This window comes from Sceloporus occidentalis, unplaced genomic scaffold (genome assembly GCF_023333645.1).
Source record: "Sceloporus occidentalis isolate IW3139 unplaced genomic scaffold, rSceOcc1.0.p SCAF_2, whole genome shotgun sequence".
NCBI lineage: Eukaryota > Metazoa > Chordata > Lepidosauria > Squamata > Phrynosomatidae > Sceloporus > Sceloporus occidentalis.
The window spans coordinates 258,357,103-258,381,585 of record NW_028316982.1 but is presented as its reverse complement, the minus strand read 5'-3'; the positions used below and the strand labels follow the sequence as shown (position 1 = coordinate 258,381,585).

At 40.3% G+C, this 24,483-nt stretch overlaps 1 long non-coding RNA gene across 1 annotated transcript in view; it reads right to left on the bottom strand.

The window, feature by feature from the left end:
* Nucleotides 1-775: 775 nt before the first annotated feature.
* LOC149320060 (uncharacterized) overlaps nt 776-24,483 on the bottom strand; it is a 76,142-nt gene continuing 52,434 nt past the window's right edge. The window contains exons 2-3 of the long non-coding RNA XR_016280271.1: nt 15,074-15,147; nt 776-913 (exon numbers count right to left, since the gene is read on the bottom strand). This is a non-coding gene — a long non-coding RNA (uncharacterized LOC149320060). The remainder of the gene's footprint in view (nt 914-15,073; nt 15,148-24,483) is intronic.

The window sequence follows — 24,483 nt, the reverse complement described above, 5'->3', positions numbered from 1 at the left end:
CATAGCAAACATTTATATAATACAAGACATGTTTCACAAAAGAGTTGTTTAAGAGGGAAATCAAAATGAAAGCTTTGTATTTAAGCTTTGTCTTCTTTATTCCAAAAATAAATATATATTTTAGTCAAGGATTTTCAATTGCTTTTATATAATTACAAAGCACTGGAAATTTTCACTTCTTTGGAAGTTCTGAAACCAACATACAAGAAATCATTTACACTAGCAATGTTGCTGATTACTTGAAGGGTTTAAAAGCCAATTGAGACAAATCTGAAAAGCAACAGAATCCACTTTTATGACAATAATGGTTCAGGAAGGGGAGAATCACCCACTGCTGAAGTCTAAAAGGCACATTAGCTGGACATAAGAATGCAATATATTGCCATGGTGGCAAATGTGTCTTGTACTACATTCCAAGAGAGCAACCGTAGAGCTTGGATCGAGTCAAAGAAAACAGAATCCTTTGAAAAATGACTAATAACGATAGAGGATTCAGAAGAGGATTCCTTTTTTCCCTTTGGGGACTGTTTTGTGTTTTTGGCTCCTGGCAAAAAAGTAGATGAGCATGACTGCCCAAAGTTACAGAGCTCAGAATCCCCATCATTCAGTTGTATTTGGACGGGTTGCCACGTAAACAAATACCACGATCAAGAGCACAACCACAGCCAATGTGGGAAGCACCACCGTTGTGACCTGCTGGCGGGCTTCTTGCATTGCCTGCTTCCTCTCTTTTTTGTCTCTGGATGTCTCTTTTTTGGGCTTTCCTTTCAGCTGTCTCATTCTTCTCCTCCTATGAGCTTTTCGTCAATACCAAATCCAATCTAAAAGGATGTTCTGTACAATACAAACAAGGTGATGCCACTGTGAGCTGAAATTGTCCCCTTCTGTTATTGATGGATTTCTGTATGGAAACCTGCAAAACAAGAAACCAGAAAAAAGTACTAATTACTGTCCAGCAAAATGAGCAGAGAAGCTGATCTCCTATAGCCTAAGCAGGGACAAACAGGTTTTTATAAACACTGCAGGTCTTAATGGGTTCACTAATACAAGGAAGTCTGTATTAGAGCCAAAGCATTGTTTTATGAAAGGCTGCAGTTAAAAAGTAATTATTGCTTTCTGAACTTTCTGCATTTCAATTCCTTATGCCTTACAGTTGACAAACCTCTTCTGTATATACTCCAACTATGTGTTTACATACCTGCCAACAGAAACACAACATGTTAGACATCTAATGAAGTAAACCAGAGGTGTGCATGCTCATGCCCAGATGGCTACAGTAACTAATTTACAGAACCTCTGAAGCATCAGAGAGCTGTAGCTGTACCACTATGGTTACCATTTCAGTGACCAGAAGAAATGTTGCATCGTCCCCAATTGCCCTTTGGGGCTAGTGATGAGATCGTGCTGTTTCGGAGCAGGGAATGTGTAAACTATCCTGAAATGTAAATAGTCTATAGATCAATGCACTGTGTAGGGACATGGGCGAGGGCCTTCTCAGCCATGTCACTCCAATTGTGGAATGCCTTCCTCTCAGAGGCCCAACTGGGGACAACACTGATTTCATTTAAGGACAAAGAAAAAACTGGATATTCATCAAAGCCTTTGGGCCACATTGATTTCTCACAAATGCTTATAAACATAGTTTAAAACATATTTAAAAGATATGAACTGTTTAACTAACACTTGTTAATTATCCTTAATTATGAACAAAATTATCTGGAAGTCACTTTGAACATGGTTTAGCATGGAACTGCAGAATAACAGTGGGCCCTTGGTACCTGCTGGGATTTGATTCCAGGACCTCCCATGGATACCAAAAGCCATGGACGCTCAAGTCCCATTAAACACAATGGATAATAAAATGGTGTCCTTTATATAAAATGGCAAAAGCAAGGTTTGTTTTTTGGAATTTATGTATTTTTAAAATATTTTTAATTATGGATGCTTGAATCTGTGCATAAAGAATCTGTTAATAAGGAGGGCTGACTGTACAGATAAAAAAACACTTTCATTAACTGTACTTATCATGAAGCAATGAGGAAAAAATCATTTTCAGGAATGCCCCCTTCTGCATATACCTGTATATTCACAAGTTTCGGATCCATCAAAAAGGAGGTGAATCAAGATAACGGTTTCTTAACACACTGCATGTATGAATAGTTTTTAACAATTTTGTGTATGGCTAAATGACACAAGTCTACAAAATATGGGTCTGAAAGATGCAACAAGACATTAGTTTTAGTACAACATAGTAAACACTTCCTTAACGTTGTATTACTTCAGATTTAATAAACTACTGAACAGACCAGTTTTTGATAACAGATGTTAATCTGCCAAGAGATTTATCCCAGTTGTTTATGGTCGGTGTTATTAACAGCTTTCCTCTGGCCCCACTCCTGCAGTTCATAATATGCAGCTACACCTGCAACCCTAATACTGTACTCTATGCATCTGAGGAAGCAGACTAAAATCCTCCAAAATTCATGCTAACTGCCCTTATCCTCATTTGCACACAGGCATCCTACCCTGAGACTACTAACTGATAAGAAAGCGTAGCAGTTTGTATCCAAAGAATTACCCAGGGAGTCATGCAGTTCCCTGGGAAACCAATGCCTCCCCTCCCCAGAAGGAGGCCATAATAATAGTCTCCTTGAGAAAAATTACATCCATCCATCATGATCCGGAGACTTCTCCAAGGCCATCAAAGCTACATGTGACGAGTTTAATTCAGCTGCAAGGCACTACACTGTACATTCCAGGCAGTCTGGCAAACAAGATAGCACTGCTAAAGACTTAATGGACAAGACTAGAATTAAGTGTTCTGTCAATAGAGATGGCCCTGTTGCCATCGAGTACAAGAGGCCCTCAGCAAAGGCCTCGCAGACTCCTGCTGATAATGCGAGGCAGACAACACAAGGGGGAAATGTACATCTTGTTGCTGCATGCAAACCCAACCTGTATTTGTTATCATGGCAAAATGTTAGTGGAATGAAGGTGACTGCTACAGAACAAGACTCTCAATACCTGGCTCACATTCAGCTATCAAGGACTGGAGGGTTACACTGAAGGTCGTTACGAATGAATGGCTATGTCTGGACTGTAGTATATGTAGCATTGTTGGAGGAATTGGGTTATTTCAATTAACTCAACTCTTCAAATAAACACAAAGTGCTGGAAAGGTTGTGGTGGGCTTTCTCTCCTGCCTTTGTAAAGTTAGAAACACTATGCATGAGTAATGCCGGGGGGGGGGGGGATATGACCCCATTATAAGGATTATCTATTATAACAGAGAGTGCTTTGATTGCAAAAATGGACAAAATGCAGCCCCGCAGTCAATGTGGCCTCAAGGCTGTAGTTGCAGTCCCCAATTCATCCTATTTCTGCCAAAGTCTCCAGAACATAAATTCATGTTTTAAATGGATCACAGGGTCTTCCTCCACAACTTTATTTTTTAAGTAGTTTTTAAAACTAGATGTGAACTTCCAGCCATTTTGTTCTGGTCTCTTTGGTCTATTCAAAGTAGATGATGAGGAACTCAAAATAGTCAAAGACTTCCCATACTTTGGATCAGTCATTGATCAGAAATCAGGAGAAATCAAGAGAATTGATCAGAAAGTCTAGAAATCAGGAGAAGACTAGGACTGGGAACAGCAACTATGAAAGAACTAGACAAGATCCTCATGAGCAAAGATACATAGCAGAACACTAAAGTTAGAATTGTCCATACCATTGTATTTCCCGTCACTATGTATGGGTGTGAGAATTGGATGGTAAAGAAAGCTGATAGAAAGAAAATTTATGCATCATGCCACAATCTACTCTTGGTCTCTTCCAACTCTTACGATTCTATGAACCTGTCTTGTTTTTGTAAAGTGAATAGAGCTTCTCCATCTTCTGTAGATTATGTGACGAGTTTAATTCAGCTGCAAGGCACTACAGCTATGTATGTTGGCCATCAGGTGATGTCCATGTATACATTCGCTTCTTACGTTGTTTGAGAATGTGTTTTCAAAAGGTGAACTCTTAAAAGGGGGCATGACAGGTTTTCCCTGAAATCTTATTCACATGATTTGGCCAGACTTTGCATTATATCCTTTGACTGCTTTTGCTGCATCTCTCTTCACTATAGGGCCACCCTATTTCTTCTTAGATTTTCATTTGCTGAGTAAAACACCATAATTACCTGACTCAAAATGTCAAATTCCTGTCCACTTTAGTTTGCTCATCCCAGCTACTATGATGCTTATATGCTCCATTTCTTTATTTTACTATGTCTAGTTTCCTATGATTCATGTTTCTCACATTCCATGTTCCTATAATACGTGCTGTGCAACTTGACACTTTTCTTTCATCTCTGAGCACATCAATGGCTGAACATACTTTAGGCTTTAGTCAAGTTGTGTCATTAGACACAACACTATTCGTACCTGTTCTCTCCTCTTCCCCAGTAGCTTGCTGAATGCCTTTCAACCTGGGAGTCTCATCTTCTGGCACTATCTCTCGTTTCATTTTAAACTGTCAGATCATAGGTTTTTTGTGAGAAGACAATCAAAAGGGGTTTACCCTGCATCCTTCTGCAATGTACTAACAACCATTAACTATGGTGCTACTGCCGAGTAGCTGTTTGGCCCATTTACTGTGCATCCTCAGCAAAAGCCTATTTGACATGGGAGACCCTACCAACAGCACTGCTGCCGTCAACATATCCTCTCCAGGTTTTAAGCCAGGCTTTAAAGCATTGGTACAAGCTTTTTACCCTCGGGAAAACCCCACTTTACATCTATATGCAGACGTTGCGTGCTCCCACTCAATGTAGTATATGAATAAAAATTTTTGGTTGATTTAGTGTGCATATTTTCATTTGCACATTAATGTATATTCATATTTTAATATTTTATAAGGAAACAACATCATTCAAATTAGAACAGTTTTATTTAAGTCAATTCAATATTTAACTCAACATATGTGTACATTTTACACATTAAAAATTTTGGAGAGAGGAGGGGGGCATCAGGTACTTCAAGTCCCATGCCCTCTTTGAGCAACTCCTGCACCCCCACTGGGGATCCCACCCCACACTTTAAGAACCACTCCTTTAAAGGAGCTCTGCAAGGTACTGCATCCTCTTCCTGACAAGGTCTAGCATCTTGGATATCTCCTTTAAATCCAACAAAAAACTGAAATTGATTCACTGCTCCACTGATAGAGCAGCCACCAGCAACTACTTGCTGGAACTTCTTTATGTCCACAATTCCTGTCTGAACCCCAATGCACCACTTTGTTCCTTCACAACTCAGTCACAGGTCTACTAACTTGACAGTCCACTCTATTATGCTCAAGGGAGCTTACTCACAGAAACACAAGTCTTGGCTATCTTTCTTTCCCCCCTGAAGTCTAGTTTCCAGTCCTTGGAGTATCTGAAAATGTCACAAACATGGCCTGCAATGCCACTGTCACAATATCTGTCAGTGAGTAAGGTCTTATTTAAAACCCCTGACAGCAATGAAGAGCAGTAGCTCCAATGCTCAAGAAGAAGGGTGGGCAACCTTTTTGTTCCCAAGGGCCAAATGTAGTGTTAGCTGTTGCCCTCCCGTCAAAACACGCACACAGCATACACAATTTGATATGCAGGGATTGTAAACTTGGACTTCCCCTGCCTGTCACAGACCTAGGGAGCATTAGAAATGGGTTTGGTTTTTAAACTTAGATATCCATGCAACATAAAATTCCAAAGAGAAAAGGAGCAGAAATATTTTGATCAAATAAAAGTATCACATGAAGGTATGAATACAGCAGAAAAAGAGACCCACTACAACCTCCTGAAGCAATACAATTAAATTGTACTGCCTGACACACTAAGTGTGCAATAACTTCACATCTGTCTCTGGAAAGCATGATTCTGATATCGACAGATTGCTGGCTTGATCCAACTGAGCTCTTCTTGTGCTCTTATTTAACTGTATCCACATCAACAAGACAAAGAATAAAGTTTTCCCAACACAAGACAAGCATGTTTGATCACTGAGTCCCTTTGGGTTTCTTCTTGGTGTGCCTGAAAAGGAAACTGAATACAGATACTGTACTACTGACTTGGGAGCAATAAGCTGCTACTGCCATGAATGTAGTCTTGCATCTCATCCCTGTGTGTTCACCTTGGCTAAGGTGGACAGTTGCCATCTGCTGCTTCACATGAACCCTCCAAATGTCTTCAGACAAATCAGGACAACCTTCTGACCTGGAAAAACTCAGGAAAGCACTGGGAAAGGATGGAGAGATCTTCATAATTATTCCTTCCCAGTACAAACACCAGCTATGCTGAACACACATGATCTTGCCTGCTTTTAAAACTCAGCAAGGAAAGCCCAAGTGAATAACTGGATGGGAGACCATCAGGGAATACCAGGATGGCCTTGGGCGAGTTACACCCTCTTAGACTCAGAAAAAAGCAAATCTGCTTTGAACAAATCTTGCCAAGAAAACCATGTGATAGGTTTGCCTTAGGTTCACCATAAGTCAGAAATGTCTTGAAGTCACACAACAACAACAACAACAACAACAACAACAACAACAACAACCCTAAATGAATCTCTTGCAGCTTGAAGGTGGCAGGACATGCAAACTGACAATTTTCTGAGATACGCCTGATCTCCCAGGATACAATATACAAACTGGAAATAGATGTACTCAGAGCACAGCTGGATTCCCAGATGGCCTGGAGCCAAGCTTAGAGATGTGACTTATTTTTTTAATGACAATTTCCAGAATTCCTCAGCCAACATGGCCAGACAGTTGGGAAATTCTGGGAGGTGAAGTCCACAAAAACCACTCTTCCATGTTCTGGTCCTGAGGCCCTAGTCAATGCCCAACTTTGTCTAGTTCCAAACAGAACAATCTACTTATGCTAACAAAGTTATAAATTACTTGGATTTTTTTTTTAGTGCCTTCAGAGGAGCAAAGTAAATTTGGTTCTGAAAAGTATGGCGTATTTTCAATTTTCTCCAGTATTTCCAAACATTTTTCATCTGGCCTCACAACCTTCTTATGGTTTGAGAAAGTTCCACACTGTGGCTGTACATCTAACCTGTAGAACTATGCACAAAGCAAGAAGAATTAGCATTCTCCAGGCTTTGATACAAGTGCTTTGCACATTCCTGTATTTAACAGGTAGAAATTATCCCTCTCTCTTTCGCTCTTGCTTAGTCTCTTACATCTCATAACGAAGAGGTTTGTAATCAGTTCATCAAGGCATTGTGGTGGGAGGAAGAATTGTACTTTTAAATTCCATGCTTTTTTTTTTGTGGCACATTACAGTGTACAATGTCACTCTCAATACCAGTGAATGCCTACTGACAGAGAAGTAATCTGCATAAGTACCAACCACTGGCAAGAAAGCACGGCAATTTACTAAAAACAACAACAATGCTCATTTAATTTTACAGTGATCTTTAAAAAAATCAGCCACAGGTTGCTGTTATCTTGAGACGAAAGAGAAAATCCAAACTAAAATTGCTATGATTTAGGAAGGATGAATCACAGAGTCCCTCTATATGAGATGTGAAACTCCAGAAATATCTTCCAATTTATTCCTTAAGTAGCAATAAAGTCGATTTCTGGGGAGTGCATGTGTGAGAGAGAGGGAGAGAAAAAGAAAGAATGTGTGACGCCAAGACAGGCTTTTTTCATTCAATATCAGCTCCACTATTGCTGTACTTATCTTCTGATGTATGGAAGCACAACACGCATAATGGAAATTGGATTGGAAATGGAAATTACTGTAAGTCAAGTTGATGGGAGCCAAGCAAATATCTTCCATGGCATATTTAACGGGCCAGTTTCTATGTTTGTTTATTTATTTTTAAATAGTTGTAATAAAAAGGAAATCCATACCATCTTATTTTATATAAAGGGAAATCCATATATAAGGGGGACACAGACATATTAAAGCATTTAGCTACAGAATCACTTATTTTATAAGAGAAGAAGAATAAAGAGAAAGTCTCCAGACATAAAAAAATTTCCCTTGATTTTGAAGACAGAGAATTGTTTTTGCTGAGTCTGTGCACATTTAGCTCAGAACAGTTACATCTTTGGACTACAGTTCCCAGAATCCCACAGCCAGTGCCACCAATAAACAAGAGTTATGGTATATTGTATTGCTAAGAATCCTGAAGATCTTCTTGGATCTGGCATAACAACAAAATATTTTATTTTGCTGTTATGCCAGATCCAAGAAAACCTTCAGGATTCTTAGCAATACAGTATACCATCATGTGTGTATGTGCATTCAAACCACCTGTCTACTTATGAATTTCATAGGGTTTTCATAGGTAAGGAATACTCGGAGGTGGTTTTGCCAGTTCCTTATATAGCCTATAGAAACATAGCCTACAGCACTTGGTATTTATTGGTGGTCTTCCATCCAAGAATTTAACAGGGCAGACACTGCTTAGCTGAAATCAATGGGATCTGATGAATATCAAGGCCTCATAAAACAAAACAGATATGTACGTACAGACTGAGTCTCCCTTGTCCCATTTTCCAAAAATCCAAAATACTCCAAAGACCAAAATTTTTTCATGTTGGGCTGAGGTAGTGACATCTTTGCTTTCTGATGGTTCGATGTACACAAATTTGGTTTCATGCACAAAATTACCAAATATATTGTATAAAATTACCTTCAGGCTATCAGTATAAATGAAGCATAAATGAATTGTGTTTGGGTCCCATCCCCAAGACAGCTCATTATGTACTTATATACAAATACAGGCATTCCAAAATCCTAAAAATCCAAAACCCAAAACATTTCTGGTTCCATTCATTTTGGATAAGGGGACTCGGCCTGTATATAATATGGAAAGGAAAGCTGCTCTTAAAATGCTTTCAGTTCTTTTAAAAATGCTTCTCTGTTTTTAACCACTGATAGTTTTAACCATGCAGACACCTCAGGTCAACAGAAAGCGAACAGAACCCAGTCTTAAAAAGGATTTACTCTATTGGCTGTGGGTAAGGTTGTTTCCTGTTTTGTCATCACTTGACCCAAACAATCTTTCTTTAACGTCCTAGATGAAAAGGTCCAGTATTTAATTACCCTTCCTTTCTGATGCTATGCTACATCCTTTGCAGATAACACAGTTCAGTTAATAATGCCTTTCACTTAGCCTTGGGTTCAAAACAGTTTAGTCAAGGGCTAAGTCACAGGGTCATCCCTGGTAAGTACTTAGATGGAAAACTGCCAATGGATACCAGTTGCTGTAAATGATATTTTAGGGGAAGGACCAAGCACAAACAGGCTGCTGTATTCCTTGCCTAAGAAAACCCTATGAAATTCATGGGGTCACCATAAGTCGCCAGACATCTTGAACACACACACAAATCACAGGGCACATAGTCTTCTGCTCTTTATTAGTAAAATATGGACAATAAAAGACACCCGTAATAGCATTTGGCAACATGGCAATGTTTTTCAGGGCTTTAGTAAGCCAGCCATGCCCTGTTCAAGAATATGCATTTCCATTTCTACTCAATTCTGTATTTTCTCCTTTTACTTCCACAAACACACTGCTAAGAAAGAAGGATAGAGAACCTCTTCTCTAAATATGAACTAGGCTATATAAAATATGTATTTCTTATCTCAAAAGGTAAATTGCTGTGGAAGGGTATTATTTTCCACAGATGACTGTTAATGATACAAATGTTTGTGTGATTCTTCCATGGAAGAGCTATAAATGCTCCATTTCTTTCAAGTGTTAGACTATACAACTGTCTCTCTGTGAATGTCTGCTATGACAAATATGATGAAGATGCATATGATGTGAAATGTCTTACATGAAATATTTATGGTAAGTTATGCGCCTAGTCAAAGAGATGTCTATGATGCTCCCTAAGAGGAGTGTGTGTGTGTTTCTGTCTCCCCTTGGTTTAGACTAATAAAATAGATTATGCTGCTTGCTCATTCTCCCATGTTAATTATCCTGAAAACCTAATACTTAAGAGTATTAAAGTGGATTATTGATGCTAAATCTGCATGCTAGGACTGTAAATTTATCACAAATTGGAACCCAAGTAACAAGGTGACGAGAGGGACTTTCAGAAAGATACAGGTTAGCTGGCTAATGACAAAGAATCCTCAATCTTTCAGTCTAAAGAAATAGGGGAGAGGAATTGGGGTTTTTTTTCTCCAGTAAGAGAAGGCCTTCTGGGTAGCTGTTCCTGGGCTGTGGAACAAGGGAGCCTAGACTGACCCCAATTCCCATTTTCCTCCTCCTTGAATGCAATGATCTTTTCATTCAGTCAAGCTTTTGGCAATTTGGCTCAATTGGTTGCTGTTGATGAAGGAATGATGCTATCCTGTTTGTGTTGCAGTATTATGCAATGGGCCCTTCGTATCTGCTAGGATTTGATTCCAGGCACCCTCATCGATACCAAAATTCATGGATGCTCAAGTCTCATTAAATACAATGGTGTAGTAAAATAGTGTCCTTTATATAAAATGGCAAAATCAAGGTGTGCTTTTTGGAATTTTATACATTTAAAAAATATTTTCAAGCCGTAGATGCTTGAATCTGTGGATAAAATCATCTGTGGATATGGAGAGTTGACTGTCATTTGTTTAACTGTGTTTTAAAAATATAATGTTTTAATTTAATTGTGTTATAATATTATAACTTTTTGAGTTTTTATTTGCGTCCTTTTAAGAAAAAAAAATCTTGTTTGAGTTTCCCCCAAATCTCCCAAGAAAGGATAGTGATAAATGGAATACATGAATTGATTAAATGAAAATCTAAGATGTGGCAGACTGCTTCTGATAAATACAAACTGGGAGTTTGAAAGCCTTTCCTACCTCACAAGGTTATAAGTACAGTTTGTCATAGTCATGCAGTTAGCTTCATAGCTAACTGGAAATCTAAACCCATTTTTTTCTGGATCCTAGTTTAATATTCCACCATTAAGCTATACTGATAGTCAATGTAGTAATTTATTGTTGGCGTTATCTGAGACAGCAAGGAAAATGAGACAATGACACAACTCATCCTTCCTCTCCACACTGACAAATAGGCTGCTGTAGAATACCTGTTTTTTCAGCAGTTGAGGCAAATAGAAAGAATGTTTGGTTCTGTTCTCCAAAGATACCATCATCTACCTAGAGATACAGAATGGCAATGTTTTGAGCCTCTCCAAAATATTTATTCTCATATGGACCTAATTATGGTAAATTAAAGCTGAAGCCATATTTTTACTTAGCTGAGAGTTTGCCTGATGGAATTCAAAGCAACTTGCTCCTGAGTCAACATACACAGAACTGAACTTTACATTATCAACACAGCTGACAGCTGAAATACTGCACCATAAAAGCAGAGGGCTGATAGGATCAAAGGCCACTGTTCTGAAATTTGACTTTTTGATATCTCAACACAAAATATCAAATAGTTTCTCATATTGCTTGACTTTCACAGTTGGAGTTAAGGGGTTTTGGAGACAAATCCTTAAGTCTCGTTTAAACTTGACCAAATCTAGTAAACTCCATATTGGTTAAACTGCTGAATAAATTTATGAACAATAAAAGTCACTGGCTTACATCTTGCTTCAACCACCTACTCACTACATGTATTTAGGCAAGTCACTAGCCCTTCAGGATAACAACATCAGCCTAGATTTAAGGGCTGTTCTAAGTGCAAGCAAAATATGTAAAGCAGTGATGGCGAACCTATGGCACGCGTGCCAGAGGTGGCACTCAGAGCCCTCTCTGTGGGCACATGTGCCATCGCCCCGGCACAGAGTTTGCCAGAGTTTGTTATGAGAAAGCCAGAGGGACATGGCACTTTGCAATAAATAAGTGGGTTTTGGGTTGCAGTTTGGGCATTGGGCCCCGAAAAGGTTCACCATCACTGATGTAAAGTAACTTATACCCTCAAAAAAAAAAAAAAAAGGCATATAAGTGCTATTGTTGTTAGGTTCTCTTAATGTCATTAGCAACCATATTTGTCTCCTGTATCTAGAAGTAAACTACAAGTTACATTGTCCAGTTCACAAGTCAAGATGAAGATGATGATGATGATATTTATTTCTTACCCACCTCTCCCCATGGATTGAGGTAGAGAACAACAGCAAATAAACAATGCACATCAATTAAAACACATTAATTAAAACAGGCAACAGTTTAAAAGGACAAATAAGACATACGCATTCTAAAACAATCCACATTTTAAATCCACAATTTAAAAATCATCTGGATAAGACTGCCAGAAGAGACTGGTCTTCAATGCTGTTTTATATTCAGGCAGCCTATTCAACTGTCAAATATCTTCTGGAAAGTCATTCCACAGTCTAGGGGTGGCTGAAGAAAAGATAAGCCAGAATTCCTTAAAAATTTGGCTTACTGTGTATGAGGAAATATGCTGCCCATTCTGTTAATTTACTGCTAAAAATGGTAGTGACTAAACAAACTGCAGATGCGCCATCCAAAATTTGTTTAGTGTGAAATTCAAATCTGGAACTGTGGTTTGCTCCTTTCCTAAGAATAAAAAGTCATAAGCCAGAATCTGCTCCTGTCTTATGACTATGGCTTATTAGGAAAGAAGTCAGAGTTCTGGGTATGTATATCACATCAACTAGCATTCCAGGCCACTTACATTCCCAAGCCTGTTTCTGAGATATTCCCCATCCCCATTGCAACAGGAATTGCAACCGCACAATTTATCTGAAATAATATGGAAGCTCCCCATGCCAGCTTGCTCTTAAGCAAAATGGGATTCTAGAAGCAAGATATGGCTCAAAAATACAGAAGACCAAGGGATATTAGAGGCATTTTTGGTAGAGGGACCATGCAACCTGCCCCACCACTGGATGTTGTCCACATTTTTAAAAAACATGGATGGAGATCCCAACTGATTCAACTGCTCCCTCTGGTAAGAGCCCAACTGCATGGTGCACAGGGTAATGCTTGCTTACTCAGGGTAAACAAAAACAAAAAAAATTATTAATGCTTCCCACCCAACATGTCCAGATGTCATCCATTGTCACAGATACAGTACTACAGAAAAAAAGATAGAAAAATTTACTCCCACAAGCTTTAAGGCATTCTTCTTCCGGAACTTTATTTCTGAGCAAGAAACTTCCCAAGAACCTTTAGCAGTTGGTCTTAAGTAGACTGTCACTACACTTTGAACAGGACATTGCACGAAAATGTGAACATTGTTCTTATTTCAGTGTGATAATTCATCTCTTTTTGCTATTTGCCATCAAGTCGACTTCAACTGATGGCAACCCTATGAATGAGAGACCTCCAAGAGTTCCTGGTCATCAGTAGCCCAGCTCAGATCTTGCAAACTCATGGCCCTGTCTTCCTTGATTGAATCAATACATGTGTAATATAGTCTTCCCCTTTCCCTACTGCCTTGTACTTTTCCTAGCATTTTGGTTTTTGACAATGACTGATGTCATTGCATGACTGTTGAAAGTACAATAGCCTGAGTTTCGTTATTTTGGTTTCTAGACAGGGATGGGCATCTATGGGAGAATGGGAGGGGGGGTATTAGTCCACTAGGAGACCTTGGGGGGCACATCTTGAACAAACCACAAAAATACTGTGGGAGGCATTTCTGCCATATTTTTAGCCCCCAAGTGACCAGAAATCACTTCTCACTTTTAAAAAAAGCTTTCTGGGGCCTAAAATGGCCGAGCCCCCTCAAAATAATGAGGCAAAAATGCCCCCACACTGTACTTCACACACTTGTATTTCAGTGTCTCACTATTACTCAGTGTAGGAATCTCACAAATTTTGGCAAACGGATTATGTGTGTGCTTACGATGTGGTAGCTTATGATTTGCTTAGACAAGTGGTATTTGAGAACACATTTGAAAGAAGGGAAACATAACAAAACCTTTCAGCCTTTTGTCCATTTTTTAGAGTGTTCAATTTCAGAACCTTGAAATGCAGGCTGGACGGGTAATGTAAGGAAGCAATAAAATTATGAAGGTTTGGTAGGGTACTGTAAGGAGCTTAATGTAGCCACCACAGTGGCTCTTCCAAACCTGTTGAAACATTTCTGACCCCTTTCCTACAGAATGAAATGCCTTCCCCAATTTGCTCTCTGGGGATGTATTGTGTGTCTATGTGCCTTCAAGTCACCTGTTGACTTACGCTGTTGTTGTTGTGTGCCTTCAAGTCGTTTCCAACTTATGGCAACCCTAAGGCAAACCTACCATAGGGTTTTCTTGGCCAGATTTGTTCAAAGGAGGTTTGCCATTGCCTTCCCCTGAGGCTGAGAACATATGAATTGCCCGAGGTCATCCAGTGGGTTTCACTGCTGAGCTGGGAATCGAATCCTGTTGTCTGTTGTCGCCCCCAGGCTCTGGAACGGCCTGCCGGATGAGATCTGTCAATTAACATCTTTGGACAGCTTCAAAAAGGCTGTCAAGACAGATCTCTTCAGGCAGGCCTTCCCAGATTGAAATATCCCGGCCTCAGGATCTCAGGATTTCCCCCCCTCCTCAGTAATGTCTCCAAAGCCCCCTTTTCTTTAGAACTGAAGTTGCAGTGGTTTATTGGTTGGTATTATTTTGTTTAATTTATTGTTATTTTAACTAGTTATTGTGGTTTTAAATTAGATATGTTGTTTAATAACTTTTTAAGGGGGGAGGGAAATATATTGTTTTTATGCTGTATGTTATTTTAATGTTGCAAACCGCCCGGATTGGTTCGCCACAGGGCGGTATATAAATAAAAAATTATTATTATTATTATTATTATTATTATTATTATTATTATTATCCTGGTCTCCAGAGTCAACTTATAACCAGCCCATTAATTACATATGGTTTTCCTATGCAAGGAGTATTCAGAGATGGTTTTGCCAGTTCCTTGCCCTGAAACATAGCCTAAAGTACCTGGCATTTGTTGCTGATCTCCCATTCAAGTACTAACCAGGGCTCACCCTACTTAGCTTCCAAGATTAGACAGATATGTTTAGGGTATTTAGGCCCTTGGGATACATTACCAAGAAATATGAAACTTTGGGAGAAGCAATGAACTTTATCTTGGTGGGCATGTTAATGGGGAGGAAGGCACACTTACCTCTAGTGAGAGATTCTTCACTGTGTCACCAGGTTCCTCCTAAGAGTTAGACCACGACCACTAGCATGCCAGAGCTGAAAACAAGCAACCAAGAATCATATAAAGAACTGACTGATTCATAAGAACAATCAAAACAATAATCAACGAGCAGAGTAGTTCCACAGACCACTTTTAAAGAGGATGGGCCAGCTATTTGTACAATAGAAGAAACTGTTTAAAAAAAAATACCACTACACGTCTTGCAAGTTGTTGTTGTTGTTATTTTGCATTCTTATTTATCAAGGTCACCAAAGTTTGCAGTTGTAAGGTTCAGAACTTTAAAAACATTTCTGTCAAAAAGCCATGTCATTGTTACAGAACCCCCTAAAGTTAATTGCCATTACAGTTTTGGAGACCAGCAAGATCTTGTTGCACCTTAGAGACTGAGACAAAGAAGTTTGAAGGAATAGCTTTTGGAGGGGCTTGACAGGCTGCCCTGAAGGGGTGGAGGGACACCACCCCTTTCCTAGCTGGATCGGGACTGTGGCAACATCATGCTGTGGCTCCAATCCAGTCTTTTGAGGGTACCATAGCCACAGCAGCGCAGCTATATGGCACTCCTTTGGCGCTACGTTGTATGGATACAGCGCCAGAGGAGCGCCATGATGTTTCGCGCCGTGTGGAGTGTCATGCAGCGTCATGGCACCCTGGGGGCGGAGCCAGGACGTGCACCATCTGGTCGCAACACCCTGACTCTGCCTCCAAGTCGGCCTTTTAGGCTGCTCTGTACAGGGCCAGTGACTCCTGTCCAAACACACTGGTTCAGTGCTAGAGAATCCTGGGAATTGTCATTTATTGTGGCACCAGCACTCTCTGACAGACAAGTCTAAATGTCTCACAAAACTACAGTTCCCAGAATTCCCTTACCACTGAGCCAGGACAGTTAATGCAGTGTCAAACTGGATTTTTTCTGTTGTGTGTTTTGGACCTATGTTACAAGTCTAATGCAACTTAAATCTTCCAATAGCTACTACAAAACGGAATCACATGCATGCCCTTTGTTATTTTACAACAAGCAGAACTTAGGAATGCTAGGTGGTTGTTGTTTTTAAACTACAGCTGGAGATTTATGGGAATCTGAATCTAAAACAGAAACATTTGCAAACTATGAAATTAGTTACAGGTTCTGTAAGTGCTGCACTAGGATTCACAAGAGGAAAAATGTCTGCCCAGGCAAAAGAATCAGAGAAGACAATATGGGGACCTTAATACTCCCTATGTTCTAGCTCTGACAGCATTGTGTCTGCACCAGGAAACAGAGTTGATACCAAGGTAATTCTCAGCTTGCTGTAAAGAGTCATTTCTTTCCTCCAGCGTACGAATACGAATTTTTGTAGCCTATCACAGAGTTTCCAGCAGCCCATTATGTGCTACTGAAGTATTATGATCTCTTTGCCCTGGTTCTGTATTTTCAAGGGTAAAAAGCTTTTAGTTATATGCAAGGCAATTCTAGGAGTATTAGGAGAGCACATGAAATTACTGTCCTTCAGACTGCAGATAGGTATTTTTCCCCATGCCAAATTACAGGCCTAAATCAAAATTGACCCGCCATTAGCAAAACATCGCTTTTACAGTAAGTGCAGCTTTGAGAGTTTTCCATGCTTTCCGATCGCATTTGGACAAATGAAAACTATCTTTGCATTTCGCCAGAATAGCAGGATGTAGAAAAGAGTAGTTTCAATGAGGTTTTAATAATTCTGAGCATCTCAATAACACTTTGCAGATGACATTCACTGTACAGGAGAAGACATGAGGAAAAGAAGGAAAATGCACCCTGATAACAATACAGAACAATCATCTATGTAATAGTATGTAGCTTAGTACCGATTTTGCACTGAAACCTCTCTTTCATACACATACACACTACACAGACACAAATACACACACACACACACACACACACACACACACACATAATGGAAGGTGGGGAAAACGCAGTTCATGGACTGCATGTGACCCTGATCAATTCATATTTTAATGCCCCCAAGAAGATGTGAAGGCTGTATTTTAGCAGGAGGGGGCATATTTTAGGCCCAGGAGTGACCTTTTCAGGAGGAAGCAATTTGGAAGTTAACTTCTGGGTCTCTTTCTGCTGAAAAGAAAAAATCATTTCCCATGCCAGTCCATGCTGAGTTTCCAAGAAACTATGCAAATGTACTAAAAATGACACAGAAATGATACTGGTTTTTTGTGGGTTTTTCGGGCTATGTGACCATGTTCTAGAAACTTTTCTTCCTGACATTTCGCCAGCATCTGGGGCTGGCATCTTCATTCTCTGAAGATGCCAGCCACAGATGCTGGCAAAACGTCACGAAGAAAAAGTTTCTAGAACATGGCCACATAGCCCGAAAAACCCACAAAAAACCATGGATGCCGGCCATGAAAGCCTTCGACTTCACATTAGAAATGATACTGCTCCCTAATACATTGGGAGGAAGCTTGTCATTTGCCACACTAGATAGTTTGAGAAGACCACCCATGGTATAACTGACAACAAGCTTTGCTAGCTACTTGAAGCAATACTGAAGGTGAACAGGTAGTTAAGATGGGATCAGATGGAAGAAAGGAAAATAGTAATTTTGCCGGAATAATGGCATATAGCTTCCCTGAGATTCAGAGAGTAAGCTCCTTGGGCCAGGCACCCCTTGGCTCACAGTCTTCCAAACATTCTTCCAAGCATCACTGATATTGGTAATGTTGTACAGTTGGCCCTCCTGATCCACAGATTTCTTTTTTTATCCACAGATTCAACCATCCAAAGGTTAATAATAATAATAATAATAATAATAATAATAAATGGCTTGAAATATATATTTTTTAAATATATAAATTCCAATGTATATAATGGGACTTGAGCATCCACTGATTTTGGTATCTGATGTGTGTAGGGTTGCCATAAGTCAGGACCTCCAAACCTGGACAAATGTAGGACAACATTTTCAAATCTAGGACACTTTTTTTTTTAATGGTTTTTTTTAAAATGTTAATATAAATGCGTGTTTCTTAGGCATGATCAAAATGGAGGGCATTTTTGCATTATTCCTAGACAGATGGCAGAAATGCCAAACCAATCCCCTCCATTCCATCATCATCACTATCATTTTTAAAACTAGGCAGACCTGTTAGCATTAAAAGCACTAAAAATACACAAAAAAGACACTTTGAGGGAAATAAACCTTTGGAAATGGGCACCCACCTCCTCCTCCTCCTCTTCCTCCCCTTCTTCCTCTTCCTTCCTCCTCCTCCTCCTCTTCCTTATCCACCTCTTCTTCCTTTACTTCTTCCTCCTCCTCCTCCTCTTCCCCTCCTCTTCCTCCTCCTCCTCCCCTTCTTCCTCTTACTTGCTCCTCCTCTTCCTCTTCCTTATCCTTCTCTTCTTCCTCCTCCTCCTCCTCCTCTTACTTCCTCCTCCTCCTCCTCTTCCTCTTACTTCTTCCTCCTCCTCCTCCTCTTCTTCCTCTTACTTCTTCTCCTCCTCCTCTTCCCCTCCTCCTCCTCCCCTTCTTCCTCTTACTTCCTCCTCCTCTTCCTCTTCCTTATCCTTCTCTTCTTCCTCCTCCTCCTCTTCTTCCTCTTACTTCCTCCTCCTCCTCCTCTTCCTCTTACTTCTTCCTCCTCCTCCTCCTCTTCCTTATCCTCCTCTTCTTCCTCCTCCTCCTCTTCTTCCTCTTACTTCTTCTCCTCCTCTTCCCCTCCTCTTCCTCCTCCTCCTCCCCTTCTTCCTCTTACTTCCTCCTCCTCTTCCTCTTCCTTATCCTTCTCTTCTTCCTCCTCCTCCTCTTCCTCTTACTTCCTCCTCCTCCTCCTCTTCCTCTTACTTCTTCCTCCTCCTCCTCCTCTTCCTTATCCTCCTCTTCTTCCTCCTCCTCCTCTTCTTCTTCTTACTTCTTCCTCCTCCTCCTCCTCCTCCTCATCGTTGGTTGAATTTCGCGCCAGGAAATGGCGCTTTCCCCTCCCCCTGGCCCAGAGGCCTATCCTCCTTGGTCCTCCTCCTCCTCATTCAAAGCTCACTGGCCAATGGCAGACTGGGGCTGGAAACAGGCCAGCACCTGCTCTTCTGCCATTGGCCAGACAGCTTCAGGGACGCGTGCTCCTTTTTAAGCCCCGTGCGTGGGTGCGCAAGAGGGGCGAGCACGCGCTGCTGCCAGCCGCTGCCCGGGCAAGTGCCGCGGGTGGCACAGCAGCTACGCAGAAGGAGGAGGAGGAGGAGGAGGAGGATTGGAGGAGGTGGAGGGCGGCGCGGCCGAGGAGGAGGAGGAGGAGGGTGGCTGGCCAGCACCAGCCGCATTAGCGGCAGCCCGGAGGCTGGGCCCAAACCCGGGATTTAGGGGGAACCAGGCCCCCAAAAGCGTGATTGTCACGGGAGCCACCGGGTTATGGCATCCCTAGATGTGTGGCTAATTCATTCCCAGCCTTGACTGGACAACAAGCTGTGAGCCATGTGTCTACAGGAATCCGGGCCACACATGCTTTCAGCCTCTTGAGTCTTATGTCCCTGTTGAAAAAGCATCAGTTTTCCAAAGCACCTCTAGTGCTCACCCCAACAAGGAGAAATCCTTTTGTCCTCTACTTTCCTTCACTTGGCACCATCACATTTATTTTATTTTATTTTTATCCCACCTTTCTCCCAAAGTGGGACCCAAGGCGGCTAACCACATATATAAAACATATTGAAACAACAATTACAATTGTACAATTAAAATCGTAAAAAATATAAAATACTGTAAATAAAAAATTACAAATATAAAATTTAAACATACAAAGTTAAAAATAATAATCTAAAACCAACCCCCTCATCCCCCAATAATGCACGACACCTGTTTGAAACTCGGATGAATTTCAAGGTTTCTTTCCTCATGACAAACAAACTACTCAAGGAGAATGGTAGCTGAGTCACAATACCATACAGTTTCTACAGAAATACCACTTCTGCAGAGGAAAAACAGTAAGTGGTCCTGAGGGAACCTTTATATGAGTAAGAATATTGCTCCCTTGGAAAATGAAAACTTTTCCACTGGCGGAGTGAGGGAAAACTCTGTGTAAAACTCTGAAATATGCAACAACCTCTAGACACAGCATCCATATGTTTTGAGGGAGAAGAGTTAATCATTTTCATATGATCTTTTGTTAAAACTGCACAACTCCTTTGCTAACAGGTGGCACAGGTCCCAGAAAAATGTAGGGAGGCTATTTCCAAACATAAATGAACAAACAGTTTTCTCCTGATATTTTGCTACACCATACAATATCCATCAGCCACACACATTTAGCCACAAAGATCCAATTGAAAGGAAACTACAAAAGAAAAGATCTAGCCCCCCCTCCCTATCTTCTATTGATACAGAGTAGGTTTATTAAATCTAACTGCAATATGTTGCATGATACCCAATATACAATGCAACTTGATGATTTATTTAGTTTGGTGCTTCACCACCACCACCTCCCCCCTTTAATTCTAAAACAGCTGTCAGGATTCCTTTCCAACAAGGACATTTATCTTAATGGTGGATGTTTTAGCTCAGGTTCAGTCAGCATCAGGAAATAAGCTGGGGGGGATCTCCCATTGCATTTGACAAAATATGTTTCAATCGCTTGGGGATGATAGCTGTAAAGAGCATGGAATCACATACCATGTTTCAAAAAATATTAATTTTATAAGAAAGAAATATAACAGAATATTAGTACTCTTTTTTAAAAAAAAGAGAGAATTAACATTTTGCTGTGACTATATATAGTACTTGCAATATTCAATATATACATAACCAATACATCTTCTTTACTTGCAATATCCGATTCCTCCCTCAGCATACCTCCTAAAAATGTCTGAATACAGATGATATTTGCAGAGTTTTCATTTATCACAGCATGGACCATGTCAGATGATATATTTGGACTTAATAAACAGAGAGAGAAATTATCCTTGTGGGCTTACCAAATATCTACCACTTTCAATAAACTGTGACTTGGGAGAAGGGTCTATATTTGCCCAGTGTAAGCATACATTTGCTGACCATCAGACAATATTCCACTGGGTTACATGACTAAAAATTACTTACCATATATACTCGACTATAAGTCGACCTCATATATAAGTTGAGGAAATGTTTGGGGGCCAAACTGATAGATTTTGAAATAACCCAAGGATAAGTCAAGGGTAAAACTTAGGGGCATGTAGCAAAGGACTTGAAAGGTGAAGCTAAGGAAAACAATGCCAAAGAACTTTAAAAAATTCCAGCAGTTCTAACTGTTTGTGCTCATAGTAAAAGCTGCATGGAGGAGAGAATAGAGGGAGTTCAGTGTTTCCATGCTCTTGCCTTTCACCAAGGGATGGTTCTTTTTTTAAAAGTACAGTACTTACATCGACCCATGGATAAGTCGACCCAGGTTGTTGGGGTCAATTTTTTGACCAAAATTTCTAGACATATACATGAATATATACAGAATACCTGAGTACAAAGGCATCCTCTTAAAGTTATACATGTTCCTCAGCTTCTCAGATTTCAAGTATCTAAACTGGATCTCAGTACCTCTAGTCATGAATGAAGAACAAGAACTATCAAAAACTTACAAAATGCCAGCAAGTGTAACTGTTTGTTCTCACCCGAAAGGAAACTACAGTAAATGGTGGCTGTGTGATGTGATGGAGGGCGAAGAAAATGTACGTACATGAAAAAGGATGCAAAGGCAAAGCAAAGAAAAGGGCACTACATCAACTGTTGATTATAGCCTTTAATTTTAATGTTTGTTGTTCTTGTTGTCTGCTTTCAAGTTGTTTTCAACTTATGGGGGATCTAAGACAAGCCTATTGTGGGGTTTTCTTGGCAGGTTTTTTCAGAGGGGGGGTTGCCCCTGCCGTGCTCTGAGGTTGAAAGTGTATGATCTGCCCAAGGCTCTCAGTGGGTGTCACAGCTGAGCCGGGATTCAAACCCTGGTCTCCAGTGTCATAGTACAATGCTGAAACTACTACACCATGCTGGTTTCCACATATTAATCCAGAAAAGCTGACAAACATACCCAAATGTCTATTTCAAGTCCTTCAGAGCCCAATTCCTCTCAGTGCTCCTTTGAGGGGAAGCACCAAAGAGGTGCCTCTGATGCCATTTTCCCGCTTGCGCATTCAAAAAAGTCAGAAGTGGCACCATGGCAGAGAGATGGATTAAGCTCTTGCATTTCGCCACTCTACTCCAAGAAGGAAATGGTTCCTTTAAAAAAAAAAAAGGGTTATAGTTCAGTTGGCCCATCCCATTTGCGGCTTTGACTTTTGCAGATTCGATTATTTGCATTCTCTCTATCAATATCTAGGTCCACCAGCACAACTTTGCCAGAAGTTGACCATAGAGTTGTGCTGGAGAACCTATAAGTTCCTAGACAAAACACCTCTGGGCATTTGTAGGTCTTACAGCATGATTCTATGATCAGTCTCTGGCAGCTGCTGACCATAGAGTTGCATTGGAGGACCTGGAGATTCTTAGAAAGTTATTCTCTTGGGTAAAAAGAATAGGGTTTTTTATTTAATAATAATAATAATAATTTGTTTTATTTATATACCGCTATTCCAAAGATCATAGCGGTGAACAGCAAGTAAGCTAATTAGCAAGTAAGCTAATTTGTAGTTTTTCCCCATTTATAGTGGTCTTTCACTCCTAACTCCAGCGAATGTGGAAGGATCACTGTACATATATTGACCCATGGATAAATCAACACAGTTTTTTTGGGTCAATTTTTGTCTAACATTTTTTAGACTTATATACTATGGTCATGAATGCATGTAAAGGAGTGTTTTCCTTTGCAAGAGAGGAGAACTCAGAGTGTTTTTCAGTAAAGGTACTAAACAATTTTTTAAAAATGTCTTTGATATAGTGGATTCCTTACTCAGCAGCTGCATGAGTGGACTGTGTGGTTGGATTTGTTTGTGTTGCTTGTTCCACAATGTACTTTGTTGTGAGGTTGATATAAGGTAGCCAGATATCATGTGCAGATGCTGTCAGGGGCTGTAGGTGCACACAATACTTGTACAACTGGTGGGAAAACATCAGAGATTGAAAAGTAATTTTTTAAAGAGAAATATAATGATGGGGTGAAGCCATTCACAACTGAGCAGTGGCAGGATCATGCTGTGGGTATGAAAAGGAACCATCCAAGCTCTGCATTTTCTGTAGGGATTTGCAAAACTGAGTGACTAGACTTGCCCTCCAGGCATGAGGGCTTCACACTTGTACCTTACCCAATTTTGACATGATATCCTGGAAAAGTTGGCAAACTCTATGGGGGAATTCACACTGAGTTTTTTTGTCCTGAGGAGATGCAGAACATCACGTTGACGCATATCGGGATTGTTGTTCCCATTATGTTTTGGATTCACAAATCTCTCTGTGTCATTTTAATCCTTGTGTTATTCATACGTGCCATCGTTTTGGGATACAATGGAGCTGCCCCCATTCCCTTTAAGGATAATGAGTGATCCAAATTGATCTGGAAATGTATTCACACTGCCAATGATGCAGATCAATGCGGATCTTTCAGGAAAACTCAGAAGAAGAAAAAAACACCAGTATTTAATATTCTGGGTTAAGTGGGGGTTTTGGAAGCCCCTGCAAAAAAGTGCACCAAGTGCATTCAGGAAGAGCGTGAACACCAAGGAAATAACCTGGATTCATCCCGGATTATCTTCATAGTGTGAATGGGGCCTATGTGACAAATTGAAATTAGATGATATAGCATCTTGTTCCAGAGGTGCGACCAAGAGCCAGCTTTGGAAAACCTGGGAACAGTTCCCAAAAGTAAGTCTTCAGTTAATTATTTTTCTTTAAAATCTCAAAAGTTAAACTATATCATTTACACAGTGTTTCATACTCTTGCATAATGTTTACACACCAAAGTACATTTTGCACCCCAACACACTATATGGGCACAGAGTCTCTTTCTCTTCCTTCCTGCCACACACTCCCTTCCTGAAATGGAAGTTGTATATGGAAACAGCTACCATATATACTCAACTATAAGTCGAGAATTTATGCCCAAATATTGACCCTAAAATCTGGGGTCGAATTATACAAGGGTCAATACAGTTACCATGGCTTGAGATCAACTGGAGGACAGTTAACAACAACAGTAACAAACAGTAATAATGCTCAGAAAGCTCCTTTAAAAAGTAGCCCTGATGCCCCGCTCTCTGTGCCTTGGCAGCGCTTGCTGAAAGAGCTGTGAGGCACCAGTGTGAGTGTGCATGGAGCGATTCCCTTCTCAATCCTATCTCCAAACTTTTCTTTCTCTTCTTTGCATTTCCCCATTTTCCCTCCGTTTGCAAACCAATCTCCAAACCTTGCCTCTCCTTTGCATTTCCCCATTTTCCCTCCATTTGCAAACTGATC